The sequence below is a fragment of the Lampetra fluviatilis genome, unplaced genomic scaffold (genome assembly GCF_964198595.1).
Source record: "Lampetra fluviatilis unplaced genomic scaffold, kcLamFluv1.1 SCAFFOLD_237, whole genome shotgun sequence".
Lineage (NCBI taxonomy): Eukaryota > Metazoa > Chordata > Hyperoartia > Petromyzontiformes > Petromyzontidae > Lampetra > Lampetra fluviatilis.
Window position 1 is genome coordinate 36,434 of NW_027621176.1, and position 13,846 is coordinate 50,279.

Sequence of the window (13,846 nt, forward strand, 5' to 3'; positions counted from 1 at the left end):
GTGGTCAATAGACCACTCATTGATTGACACAAAATGAGCATATCGATGAGTGGTCAATAGACCACTCATTGATTGACACAAAATGAGCATATCAATGAGTGGACAATAGACCACTCATTGATTGACACAAAATTAGTATATCAATGAGTGGACAATAGACCACTCATTGATTGACTCAAAATGAGCATATCGATGAGTGGTCAATAGACCACTCATTGATTGACACAAAATGAGCATATCAATGAGTGGTCAACAGACCACTCATTGATTGACACAAAATGAGCATATCAATGAGTGGTCAATAGACCACTCATTGATTGACACAAAATGAGCATATCAATGAGTGGTCAATAGACCACTCATTGATTGACACAAAATGAGCATATCAATGAGTGGTCAACAGACCACTCATTGATTGACACAAAATGAGCATATCGATGAGTGGACAATAGACCACTCAAAAAATTAGCATATCAATGAGTGGTCAATAGACCACTCAAAAAATTAGCATATCAATGAGTGGTCAATAGACCACTCAAAAAATTAGCATATCAATGAGTGGTCAAGAGACCACTCAAAAAATTAGCATATCAATGAGTGCTCAATAGACCACTCAAAAAATTTGCATATCAATGAGTGGTCAAGAGACCACTCAAAAAATTAGCATATCAATGAGTGGTCAATAGACCACTCAAAAAATTTGCATATCAATGAGTGGTCAAGAGACCACTCAAAAAATTAGCATATCAATGAGTGGTCAACAGACCACTAAAAAAATTTGCATATCAATGAGTGGTCAATAGACCACTCAAAAAATTAGCATATCAATGAGTGGTCAACAGACCACTCAAAAAATTAGCATATCAATGAGTGGTCAACAGACCACTCAAAAATTTGCATATCAATGAGTGGTCAACAGACCACTCAAAAAATTAGCATATCAATGAGTGGTCAACAGACCACTCAAAAAATTAGCATATCAATGAGTGGTCAATAGACCACTCAAAAATTTGCATATCAATGAGTGGTCAACAGACCACTCAAAAATTTGCATATCAATGAGTGGTCAACAGACCACTCAAAAATTTGCATATCAATGAGTGGTCAACAGACCACTCAAAAATTTGCATATCAATGAGTGGTCAACAGACCACTCAAAAATTTGCATATCAATGAGTGGTCAACAGACCACTCAAAAATTTGCATATCAATGAGTGGTCAACAGACCACTCAAAAAATTAGCATATCAATGAGTGGTCAATAGACCACTCAAAAATTTGCATATCAATGAGTGGTCAATAGACCACTCAAAAATTTGCATATCAATGAGTGGTCAACAGACCACTCAAAAATTTGCATATCAATGAGTGGTCAACAGACCACTCAAAAAATTTGCATATCAATGAGTGGTCAATAGACCACTCAAAAAATTAGCATATCAATGAGTGGTCAACAGACCACTCAAAAAATTAGCATATCAATGAGTGGTCAACAGACCACTCAAAAATTTGCATATCAATGAGTGGTCAACAACCACTCAAAAAATTTGCATATCAATGAGTGGTCAACAGACCACTCAAAAATTTGCATATCAATGAGTGGTCAATAGACCACTCAAAAATTAGCATATCAATGAGTGGCCAATAGACCACTCAAAAAATTAGCATATCAATGAGTGGCCAATAGACCACTCAAAAAATTTGCATATCAATGAGTGGCCAATAGACCACTCAAAAAATTTGCATATCAATGAGTGGTCAATAGACCACTCAAAAATTAGCATATCAATGAGTGGTCAATAGACCACTCAAAAAATTTGCATATCAATGAGTGGTCAATAGACCACTCAAAAATTAGCATATCAATGAGTGGTCAACAGACCACTCAAAAAATTTGCATATCGATGAGTGGTCAATAGACCACTCAAAAAATTAGCATATCAATGAGTGGTCAACAGACCACTCAAAAAATTAGCATATCAATGAGTGGTCAATAGACCACTCAAAAAATTTGCATATCAATGAGTGGTCAATAGACCACTCAAAAAATTTGCATATCGATGAGTGGTCAATAGACCACTCAAAAAATTTGCATATCAATGAGTGGTCAACAGACCACTCAAAAAATTTGCATATCGATGAGTGGTCAATAGACCACTCAAAAAATTTGCATATCAATGAGTGGTCAACAGACCACTCAAAAATTTGCATATCAATGAGTGGTCAACAGACCACTCAAAAATTTGCATATCAATGAGTGGTCAACAACCACTCAAAAAATTTGCATATCAATGAGTGGTCAACAGACCACTCAAAAAATTAGCATATCAATGAGTGGTCAATAGACCACTCAAAAAATTGCATATCAATGAGTGGTCAATAGACCACTCAAAAAATTTGCATATCAATGAGTGGTCAAGAGACCACTCAAAAAATTAGCATATCAATGAGTGGTCAACAGACCACTCAAAAAATTTGCATATCAATGAGTGGTCAATAGACCACTCAAAAAATTTGCATATCAATGAGTGGTCAACAGACCACTCATTGATTGAGACAAAATTAGCATATCAATGAGTGGTCAACAGACCACTCATTGATTGACAAAAAATTTGCATATCAATGAGTGGTCAACAGACCATTGATTGAGACAAAATTAGCATATCAATGAGTGGACAACAGACCACTCATTGATTGAGACAAAATGAGCATATCAATGAGTGGTCAATAGACCACTCAAAAAATTTGCATATCAATGAGTGGTCAAGAGACCACTCAAAAAATTTGCATATCAATGAGTGGTCAATAGACCACTCAAAAAATTTGCATATCAATGAGTGGTCAATAGACCACTCAAAAAATTTGCACATCAATGAGTGGTCAATAGACCACTCAAAAAATTTGCATATCAATGAGTGGTCAATAGACGTGGTGCTGCGAATGCGATGGCACGGCAAGCAAGCCTGAACATCAGGAGAAGGACACATTAACATTAAATAACCCAGTAAAACATCGAAATGTAATGTAATACAACACAGAGGGTCGGTCAACACACAATTAACGCATCGCCTGGTTGATGACGTAATGTACGCTGTCATAAATGACGTGACGTCATTTATGGACGGCCCCAATGAGTAAAATATAACGTTACACACAACCGGTGACGTCATGTCGCCCCAAACGCAGCGCGACGTGACGTCACACGCCTGACTCCTCCCCCCCCCCTTCGCCTCCAAAACAAACCGCACGCGCCTCTTTGCGTCGTCGCAAAACCGAGTTGGGGGCGATGACGTCACCGCAAAAAGCGCGGGAAAAATATGCAAATGAGTTGAGTAAAATAAATAATTAAAAGCGAAGCGGCTGTCGCGTTAGGAATATGGCGGCGTCCCTTAGCGGATCGGAGGCGGGCGGCGATCGAGACTCGGAGTTATTCTCTTCCTCCTCGTCGCCGGAGCAGCAGAGCGGCGAGCCGAGCTCGGCGGCAGAGGCGAGGACAGATTTGGCTGCGGCTTCACAAATGAGCGGGGCGAGGGGGGGGGGAGCTGTGGGTGGGGTTTGGTGGTAGGCCGCAGGCTTTTTGCGGTTTTCCTGAGCGGCTCTGCGGGGTGGTGTGGAGGGGGTTCGGAGGTGTGGTGGCGCCGAATGAATGAGCGGGTGGGTGTGTGGGTGAGTGAGGTGGGTGAGTGAGTGGCTGGGTGAGTGAGTGGCTGGGTGAGTGAGTGGGTGGTGAGTGGCTGGGTGGGTGAGTGGCTGGGTGGGTGAGTGGCTGGGTGAGTGAGTGGCTGGCTGGGTGAGTGGCTGAGTGAGTGAGTGGCTGGCTGGGTGAGTGGCTGGGTGAGTGGGTGAGTGGCTGGGTGAGTGAGTGGCTGGGTGGGTGAGTGAGTGGCTGGGTGGGTGAGTGGCTGGGTGAGTGGCTGGGTGAGTGGCTGGGTGGGTCAGTGAGTGGCTGGGTGGGTGAGTGAGTGGGTTCCTGGGTGGGTGAGTGAGTGGCTGGGTGAGTGGCTGGCTGGGTGAGTGAGTGGCTGGGTGAGTGGCTGGGTGGGTGAGTGGCTGGCTGAGTGAGTGGCTGGGTGAGTGAGTGGCTGGGTGAGTGAGTGAGTGGCTGGGTGAGTGAGTGGCTGGGTGAGTGAGTGGCTGGGTGAGTGAGTGAGTGGCTGGGTGAGTGAGTGAGTGGCTGGGTGAGTGAGTGAGTGGCTGGGTGGGTGAGTGAGTGGTTGAGTGAGTGTGTGGGTGAGTGAGTGGCTGGCTGAGTGAGTGGCTGGCTGAGTGAGTGAGTGGGTGGCTGGCTGAGTGAGTGGCTGGATGAGTGAGTGAGTGGCTGGATGAGTGAGTGAGTGGCTGGCTGAGGTGAGTGAGTGGCTGGCTGAGTGAGTGAGTGGCTGGCTGAGTGAGTGGCTGGCTGAGTGAGTGAGTGAGTGGCTGGCTGAGTGAGTGAGTGGCTGGCTGAGTGAGTGAGTGGCTGGCTGAGTGAGTGAGTGGCTGGCTGAGTGAGTGGCTGGCTGAGTGAGTGAGTGAGTGGCTGGCTGAGTGAGTGGCTGGGTGAGTGAGTGGCTGGGTGAGTGAGTGGCTGGGTGAGTGAGTGAGTGGCTGAGTGAGTGAGTGTGTGGGTGAGTGAGTGGCTGGCTGAGTGAGTGAGTGAGTGGCTGGCTAAGTGAATGAGTGGCTGGCTGAGTGAGTGGGTGGCTGGCTGAGTGGCTGGATGAATGAGTGAGTGGCTGGCTGAGTGAGTGAGTGGCTGGCTGAGTGAGTGGCTGGCTGAGTGAGTGAGTGAGTGGCTGGCTGAGTGAGTGGCTGGCTGAGTGAGTGGGTGGCTGAGTGAGTGGGTGGCTGAGTGAGTGGCTGGCTGAGTGAGTGAGTGAGTGGCTGGCTGAGTGAGTGGGTGGCTGAGTGAGTGAGTGGCTGGCTGAGTGAGTGGCTGGCTGAGTGAGTGAGTGGCTGGCTGGGTGAGTGAGTGGCTGGCTGAGTGGGTGAGTGGCTGGCTGAGTGAGTGAGTGGCTGGCTGAGTTGGTTCCTGGCTGGGTCGATCGATCGGCTAAGTTCACCGACCAAGGCATCTTGACGTGATCCAGCAACCCCACCGTGTGCTCTGTGTCGGTGGGTCGCAGGTGGCAGCCGAGTTGGAGGCTCTGAGAGGCCTCAATCGTTCCATCAGCTCCCTGCATCGCATGGTGGCCTCCATCAACAAGGTAGTCCGCAAGTCGCGACACCCGGAAACCCGGGTTCGATTCCCGCTCGCGGCCAACACCGCCAGTGACGATTGTCTGAGCCCGTCCTGGGCCGCCCCTAGGTCGACTCGGCCTCAAATGAGTACCTGGTGTAGCGGTGTGTAGTGAACATAGCTGGGCAACCCACCCACTCGTGTGCCGTGCCGGCCTTCATAGGTGCTACTCGCTAACAGCACTTGCCCCTGCAGTCTGTTAGAGGCTACACGGGGGGTCTTTGTGTTGGTCAGTGGGTGAGGGAGTGTATGTGTTGGTGAGTGGGTGAGTGTGTTGGTGAGTGAGTGGGTGAAAGTGTGAGTGAGTGGGTGAGCGTGCGGGTGAGTGAGTGGGTGAGCGTGCGGGTGGGTGAGAGTGTGAGCGAGTGGGTGGATAGGGGAGTGGGTGAGTGTGTTGATGAGTGGGTGAGTGTATGGGTGAGTGTATGGGTGTGGGTGTGTTGGTGAGTGGGTGAGGGTGTCAGTGTGTGAGTGAGTGTGTCAGTGAGTGGGTGAGGGTGTCAGTGTGTGAGTGAGTGTGTCAGTGAGTGGGTGAGTGTCAGTGTGTTGGTGAGTGAGTGTGTGAGTGAGTGGGTGTGTGAGTGATTGAGTGTGTTGGTGAGTGTGTCAGTGTGTTGGTGAGTGAGTGAGTGGGTGAGTGGGGGAGTGAGTGAGTGGGTGAGAGTGTGAGTGAGTGGGCGGATAGGGGAGTGGGTGAGTGTGTTGATGAGTGGGTGAGTGAGTGGGTGAGTGTGTGGGTGAGCGTGCGGGTGAGCGTGTTGGTGAGTGTGTTGGTGAGTGTGTTGGTGAGTGTGTTGGTGAGTGGGTGAGCGTCTGGGTGAGTGTATGGGTGTTGGTGAGTGGGTGAGGGTGTCTGAGTGGGTGAGTGTGTCAGTGTGTTGGTGAGTGAGTGGGTGAGTGAGTGTGTCAGTGTGTGGGTGTGTGAGTGATTGAGTGTGTTGGTGAGTGTGTCAGTGTGTGGGTGAGTGAGTGTGTTGGTGGGTGGGTGGGTGAGTGTGTGTGAGAGTGTGAGTGAGTGAGTGGGTGAGTGAGTGGGTGAGAGTGTGAGTGAGAGTGTGAGTGAGTGAGTGAGTGGGTGGGTGAGTGTGTGAGTGGGTCAGGGGCGTGGTGGTGCTGGCCACCCACCCCCTCTGTGTGTGTGCCACAGTGCCGGTAGCTTTCATAGGCGCCGCTGCTACCACTACCACAGCACTTGCCCCTACAGCCTGTTAACAGGCTACACGGGGGACCTTTGTCTTTGTGCGCTCTGCAGGACCTTGAGGCGGTGAGGCAGAGTCACGCGCGACTTGCACGTGAGTTCCACGCGGCGGCGGTCAAAAAACTACCAACACTAAACTCGGTCGACGTCACCAGGTGTCAGACCCCGCTGAGACCCATAGTCAGAGACCCATAAAGACTCAGAGACGCATTCATAGAGACTCACATAGACCCACAGAGACCCACACTCATAGAGATCCATACAGACCCACACACAGAGACCCACAGAGACCCATAGAGACCCACACTCACAGAGACCCACAGAGACCCACCCTCATAGAGATCCATACAGACCCACACACAGAGACCCACAGAGACCCATAGAGACCCACACTCACAGAGACCCACAGAGACCCACCCTCATAGAGATCCATACAGACCCACACTCAGAGACCCACACTCATAGAGATCCATACAGACCCACACTCAGAGACCCACACTCACAGAGACCCACACAGACCCACACACAGAGACCCACACTCATAGAGATTCATACAGACCCACACTCAGAGACCCACACTCACAGAGACCCACACAGACCCACACACAGAGACCCACACTCATAGAGATCCATACAGACCCACACTCAGAGACCCACACTCACAGAGACCCACACAGACCCACACACAGAGACCCACACTCATAGAGATCCATACAGACCCACACACAGAGACCCACACTCATAGAGATCCACACAGACCCACACACAGAGACCCACACTCATAGAGATCCTTACAGACCCACACACAGAGACCCACACTCAGAGACCCACACTCATAGAGATCCTTACAGACCCACACTCAGAGACCCACACTCATAGAGATCCACACAGACCCACACACAGAGACCCACACTCATAGAGATCCTTACAGACCCACACACAGAGACCCACACTCAGAGACCCACACTCATAGAGATCCTTACAGACCCACACACAGAGACCCACACTCATAGAGATCCACACAGACCCACACACAGAGACCCACACTCATAGAGATCCTTACAGACCCACACACAGAGACCCACACTCATAGAGATCCACACAGACCCACACACAGAGACCCACACTCATAGAGATCCTTACAGACCCACACACAGAGACCCACACTCAGAGACCCACACTCATAGAGATCCTTACAGACCCACACACAGAGACCCACACTCATAGAGATCCACACAGACCCACACACAGAGACCCACACTCATAGAGATCCTTACAGACCCACACACAGAGACCCACACTCATAGAGACCCTTACAGACCCACACACAGAGACCCACACTCATAGAGATCCTTACAGACCCACACACAGAGACCCACAGAGACCCACACTCATAGAGACCCACAGAGACCCACACTCATAGAGATCCATACAGACCCACACACAGAGACCCACACTCATAGAGACCCACAGAGACCCACACTCATAGAGACCCTTACAGACCCACACACAGAGACCCACAGAGACCCACACTCATAGAGACCCACAGAGACCCACACTCATAGAGATCCATACAGACCCACACACAGAGACCCACACTCATAGAGATCCTTACAGACCCACACACAGAGACCCACAGAGACCCACACTCATAGAGACCCACAGAGACCCACACTCATAGAGATCCATACAGACCCACACACAGAGACCCACACTCATAGAGACCCACAGAGACCCACACTCATAGAGACCCTTACAGACCCACACACAGAGACCCACAGAGACCCACACTCATAGAGACCCACAGAGACCCACACTCATAGAGATCCATACAGACCCACACACAGAGACCCACACTCATAGAGATCCTTACAGACCCACACACAGAGACCCACACTCATAGAGACCCATACAGACCCACACACAGAGACCCACACTCATAGAGACCCATACAGACCCACACACAGAGACCCACACTCATAGAGATCCTTACAGACCCACACACAGAGACCCACACTCATAGAGATCCTTACAGACCCACACTCAGAGACCCACAGAGACCCATAGAGACCCACACTCACAGAGACCCACAGAGACCCACCCTCATAGAGATCCTTACAGACCCACACACAGAGACCCACACTCATAGAGATCCTTACAGACCCACACACAGAGACCCACACTCATAGAGACCCTTACAGACCCACACACAGAGACCCACACTCATAGAGATCCTTACAGACCCACACACAGAGACCCACAGAGACCCACACTCATAGAGACCCACAGAGACCCACACTCATAGAGATCCATACAGACCCACACACAGAGACCCACACTCATAGAGACCCACAGAGACCCACACTCATAGAGACCCTTACAGACCCACACACAGAGACCCATACTCATAGAGATCCTTACAGACCCACACACAGAGACCCACAGAGACCCACACTCATAGAGACCCACAGAGACCCACACTCATAGAGATCCATACAGACCCACACACAGAGACCCACACTCATAGAGATCCTTACAGACCCACACACAGAGACCCACACTCAGAGACCCATACAGACCCACACACAGAGACCCACACTCATAGAGACCCATACAGACCCACACACAGAGACCCACACTCATAGAGATCCTTACAGACCCACACACAGAGACCCACACTCATAGAGATCCTTACAGACCCACACTCAGAGACCCACAGAGACCCATAGAGACCCACACTCACAGAGACCCACAGAGACCCACCCTCATAGAGATCCATACAGACCCACACTCAGAGACCCACACTCATAGAGATCCATACAGACCCACACAGACCCAAAGAGACCCATAGACACCCACATAGACCCACAGAGACCCACACTCATAGAGACTCATAGAGACCCACATAGACCCACATAGACCCACAGAGACCCACAGAGACCCACAGAGACCCACAGAGACCCACAGAGACCCACAGAGACCCACAGAGACCCACAGAGACCCACAGAGACCCACACTAATAGAGACCCACAGAGACCCACAGAGACCCACAGAGACCCACAGAGACCCACAGAGACCCACAGAGACCCACAGAGACCCACAGAGACCCACAGAGACCCACAGAGACCCACAGAGACCCACAGAGACCCACAGAGACCCACAGAGACCCACAGAGACCCACAGAGACCCACAGAGACCCATAGACACCAATAGAGACCCACAGAGACCCACAGACACCCACAGAGCCCCACACTACAACTAAACTAAGTTTGTGTCACCAGGTGTAAGACCCACTGAGCTGCTGTGTAGATATTGTATCAGAAGCGAGTTGGGACATCACTGATGACAGCAGCTCAGTCACGTGTCTGATATCATCATCATCACCACGTGACTGATATCATCATCATCACCACGTGACTGATATCATCATCATCACCACGTGGCTGATATCATCATCATCACCACGTGGCTGATATCATCATCATCATCACGTGACTGATATCATCATCTTATCATCACCATCACGTGACTGATATCATCATCATCACCACGTGGCTGATATCATCATCATCACCACGTGACTGATATCATCATCATCATCACGTGACTGATATCATCATCATCACCACCACCACGTGACTGATATCATCATCATCACCACGTGACTGATATCATCATCATCACCACGTGACTGATATCATCATCACCACGTGACTGATATCATCATCACCACCACGTGACTGATATCATCATCATCACCACGTGACTGATATCATCATCACCACGTGACTGATATCATCATCATCACCACGTGACTGATATCATCACCACGTGACTGATATCATCATCACCACGTGACTGATATCATCATCATCACCACCACCACGTGACTGATATCATCATCATCGTCATCACCACGTGACTGATATCATCATCATCATCACCACGTGACTGATATCATCATCATCACCACCACGTGACTGATATCATCATCATCACCACCACGTGACTGATATCATCATCGTCATCACCACGTGACTGATATCATCATCATCACCACGTGACTGATATCATCATCATCACCACGTGACTGATATCATCATCACCACCACCACGTGACTGATATCATCATCGTCATCACCACGTGACTGATATCATCATCATCATCACCACGTGACTGATATCATCATCATCATCACCACGTGACTGATATCATCATCATCACCACCACGTGACTGATATCATCATCGTCATCACCACGTGACTGATATCATCATCATCATCACCACGTGACTGATATCATCATCATCACCACCACGTGACTGATATCATCATCATCACCACCACGTGACTGATATCATCATCGTCATCACCACGTGACTGATATCATCATCATCACCACGTGACTGATATCATCATCATCACCACGTGACTGATATCATCATCACCACCACCACGTGACTGATATCATCATCGTCATCACCACGTGACTGATATCATCATCATCATCACCACGTGACTGATATCATCATCATCATCACCACGTGACTGATATCATCATCACCACGTGACTGATATCATCATCACCACACAGACTCTGAGCTCGTGGTGACGTTGATTCTAAACGTGAGGGGGGAAAAACCGGAGGACCCCGGAGTGAAAAACTCCAAATCTACAGCAGCAGCAGCAGCAGCGTCGTCAGGGTCTGGATTGAACCCACGACCTCCTGTAGACCAGGCGAGGTAGTCAACATCTCTTAGACCACCATGATGACCATGATGATGATGATGAGAGAGACGCAGACTCCAAATCTACAGCAGCAGCAGCGTCGTCAGGGTCTGGATTGAACCCACGACCTCCTGTAGACCAGGCGAGGTAGTCAACATCTCTTAGACCACCATGATGACCATGATGATGATGAGAGACGCAGACTCCAAATCTACAGCAGCAGCAGCGTCGTCAGGGTCTGGATTGAACTCGCCAACCTCGGTTGCTAATCTCCATCTGTTCCATCTCGCTCCCTTCTACACCGTGGGTGGGTGGGCGGGGCTTTGTTGATGATTGCGTTGTGTTTAGTTTGTTGTTGTTGTGTGGTTTGTGTAGTTTGTTGTTGTGTAGTTGTGTTTGTGTTGTTGTTGTGTAGTTTGTTGTTGTTTAGTTTGTTGTTGTGTAGTGTGGTTTGTGTAGTTTGTTGTTGTTGTTTAGTTTGTTGTTGTGTAGTGTGGTTTGTTGTTGTGTAGTTGTGTTTGTGTTGTTGTTGTGTAGTTTGTTGTTTAGTTTGTGTAGTTAGTTGTGTGTTTGTGTTGTTGTTGTGTAGTTGTTGTGTTTGTGTAGTTAGTTGTTGTCCGTCCCCCCCCCGTGTCCCCTGCTCAGATCTCAACGAAGGCTGGACGCTCTTCTTCAAGGGAAGCCGAGAGAGCCGCTAGCCACACTCACCACCTCACACTCACCACCTCACACTCACCACCTCACACTCACCACCTCGCACTCACCAGCTCGCACTCACCACCTCACACTCACCAGCTCACACTCACCCCCTCGCACTCGCCACCTCGCACTCGCCACCTCGCACTCGCCCCCTCGCACTCGCCCCCTCGCACTCGCCCCCTCGCACTCGCCCCCTCGCACTCGCCCCCTCGCACTCGCCCCCTCGCACTCGCCCCCTCGCACTCGCCCCCTCGCACTCGCCCCCTCGCACTCGCCGCCTCGCACTCGCCCCCTCGCACTCGCCGCCTCGCACTCGCCCCCTCGCACTCGCCCCCTCGCACTCGCCCCCTCGCACTCGCCCCCTCGCACTCGCCCCCTCGCACTCGCCCCCTCGCACTCGCCCCCTCGCACTCGCCGCCTCGCACTCGCCGCCTCGCACTCGCCGCCTCGCACTCGCCGCCTCGCACTCGCCGCCTCGCACTCACCGCCTCGCACTCACCGCCTCACCGCCCCACCGCCTCACCGCCCCACCGCCTCACCACCCCACCGCCTCACCACCCCACCGCCTCACCACCTCACCACCCCACCACCTCACCACCCCACCACCTCACCACCCCACCACCTCACCACCCCCCATCACACTCACCCCCCCTCACCCTGTCACACTCACCACCCCCTCACCCCCCCTTCACCACCCCCCCCCTCACCACCACCCCCTCACCCTCACCACCCTCACCACCCCTCACCTCACCCCCCCCCTCACCCTCACCACCCCCTCACCCCCCCACCAAATTTGTCCAAATATCAAATTAAATTTTACCTTCCTCCTGTAATGCCCCATTCCTCCATTAGAGGGCGCACTTTCACCGGGAGTGTGGTGTACAGTACAGGGCTCAAGAGGGCACGTGATCTCGCAATGCATTGTGGGCCGTCGGCGCCATTTTCAGGGTTTACATTTTTCTTAGGTTTTTTTCGGTAAAGTCGCGTAGGTAAAAAAAAATTACAATTAATTAAAGTAAAAAATAAAACAGTTATAACCCGTAAAAAGAAAGTTTTTCACTATAAATCCTTTATATGCGTGGCGGCTAGAGTCCTCTCGTCCTCTGGCTTGAGATGGCTGCCACCTATGGGTCAGATGATTGCATGGCAGCATTAAGCAATTGGTGATTACATATAATATTTTTGTCCTAAAAAGTGTAAAATTTTGGGGGAAAAAATGTCACGAACATCGATTGTCACACACAACGAGTCTGTGTGCAAAATGTCAGCTCGATTGGATCAGGGGAAGTGGGTTAAAAAAACGACCGAAAGATTTGCACGGTCCTAAGCAAGCAAGCGAACTTAATATAAAGGATTTTAAAAATAAAGTAAAAATCACGACGTTTCGGAGGCAACACAAGCTTCCGTCTTCAGGTGGAACCGTCACAGCACAATTGCTGTATCAAGTAAAGAGACATTCAAAGAAAACAGTCCTTGTACAAGGACACTTGTAAAGAGAAATTCAAAGAAAACAGTCCTTGTACAAGGACACTTGTAAAGAGACATTCAAAGAAAACAGTCCTTGTACAAGGACACTTGTAAAGAGAAATTCAAAGAAAACAGTCCTTGTACAAGGACTGTTGGAATTTCTCTTTACTTGATACAGCAATCGTGCTGTGACGGTTCCACCTGAAGACGGAAGCTTGTGTTGCCTCGGAAACGTCGTGATTTTTATTTTATCAATTTAAATGTTTTACCTACATGGTGACTTTACCGAAACAACCTAAGAATAAGAATCCTTGCAGTCACGAAAGCTTCAAATCTAGAGTTTGTTTACATTGCCAAGTTAGATGCGGTGCCCAGTCACTTTCTCGCTTTGCCCTGTGAGCCCTTCGGCAAAATGAGCGGATCAAGGAAACGAAAAGTGGACGGTGAGTGCCAAGTGTTTAACACGGAGTGGAGGACGAAATACGTTTTCACCGAAGTCCAATCGACGGCTGTATTTGCCTGATATGCCGAGAAACT

At 49.7% G+C, this 13,846-nt stretch overlaps 1 long non-coding RNA gene across 1 annotated transcript; it reads left to right on the plus strand.

Moving 5' to 3' along the window:
* The first annotated feature begins 3,360 nt into the window (after nucleotides 1-3,360).
* Nucleotides 3,361-12,080, plus strand: LOC144954883 (uncharacterized). The gene is made up of 4 exons (XR_013641415.1): nucleotides 3,361-3,486; nucleotides 5,105-5,185; nucleotides 6,470-6,509; nucleotides 11,789-12,080. It is a non-coding gene; the product is annotated as an uncharacterized LOC144954883 (long non-coding RNA).
* Nucleotides 12,081-13,846: the final 1,766 nt, after the last annotated feature.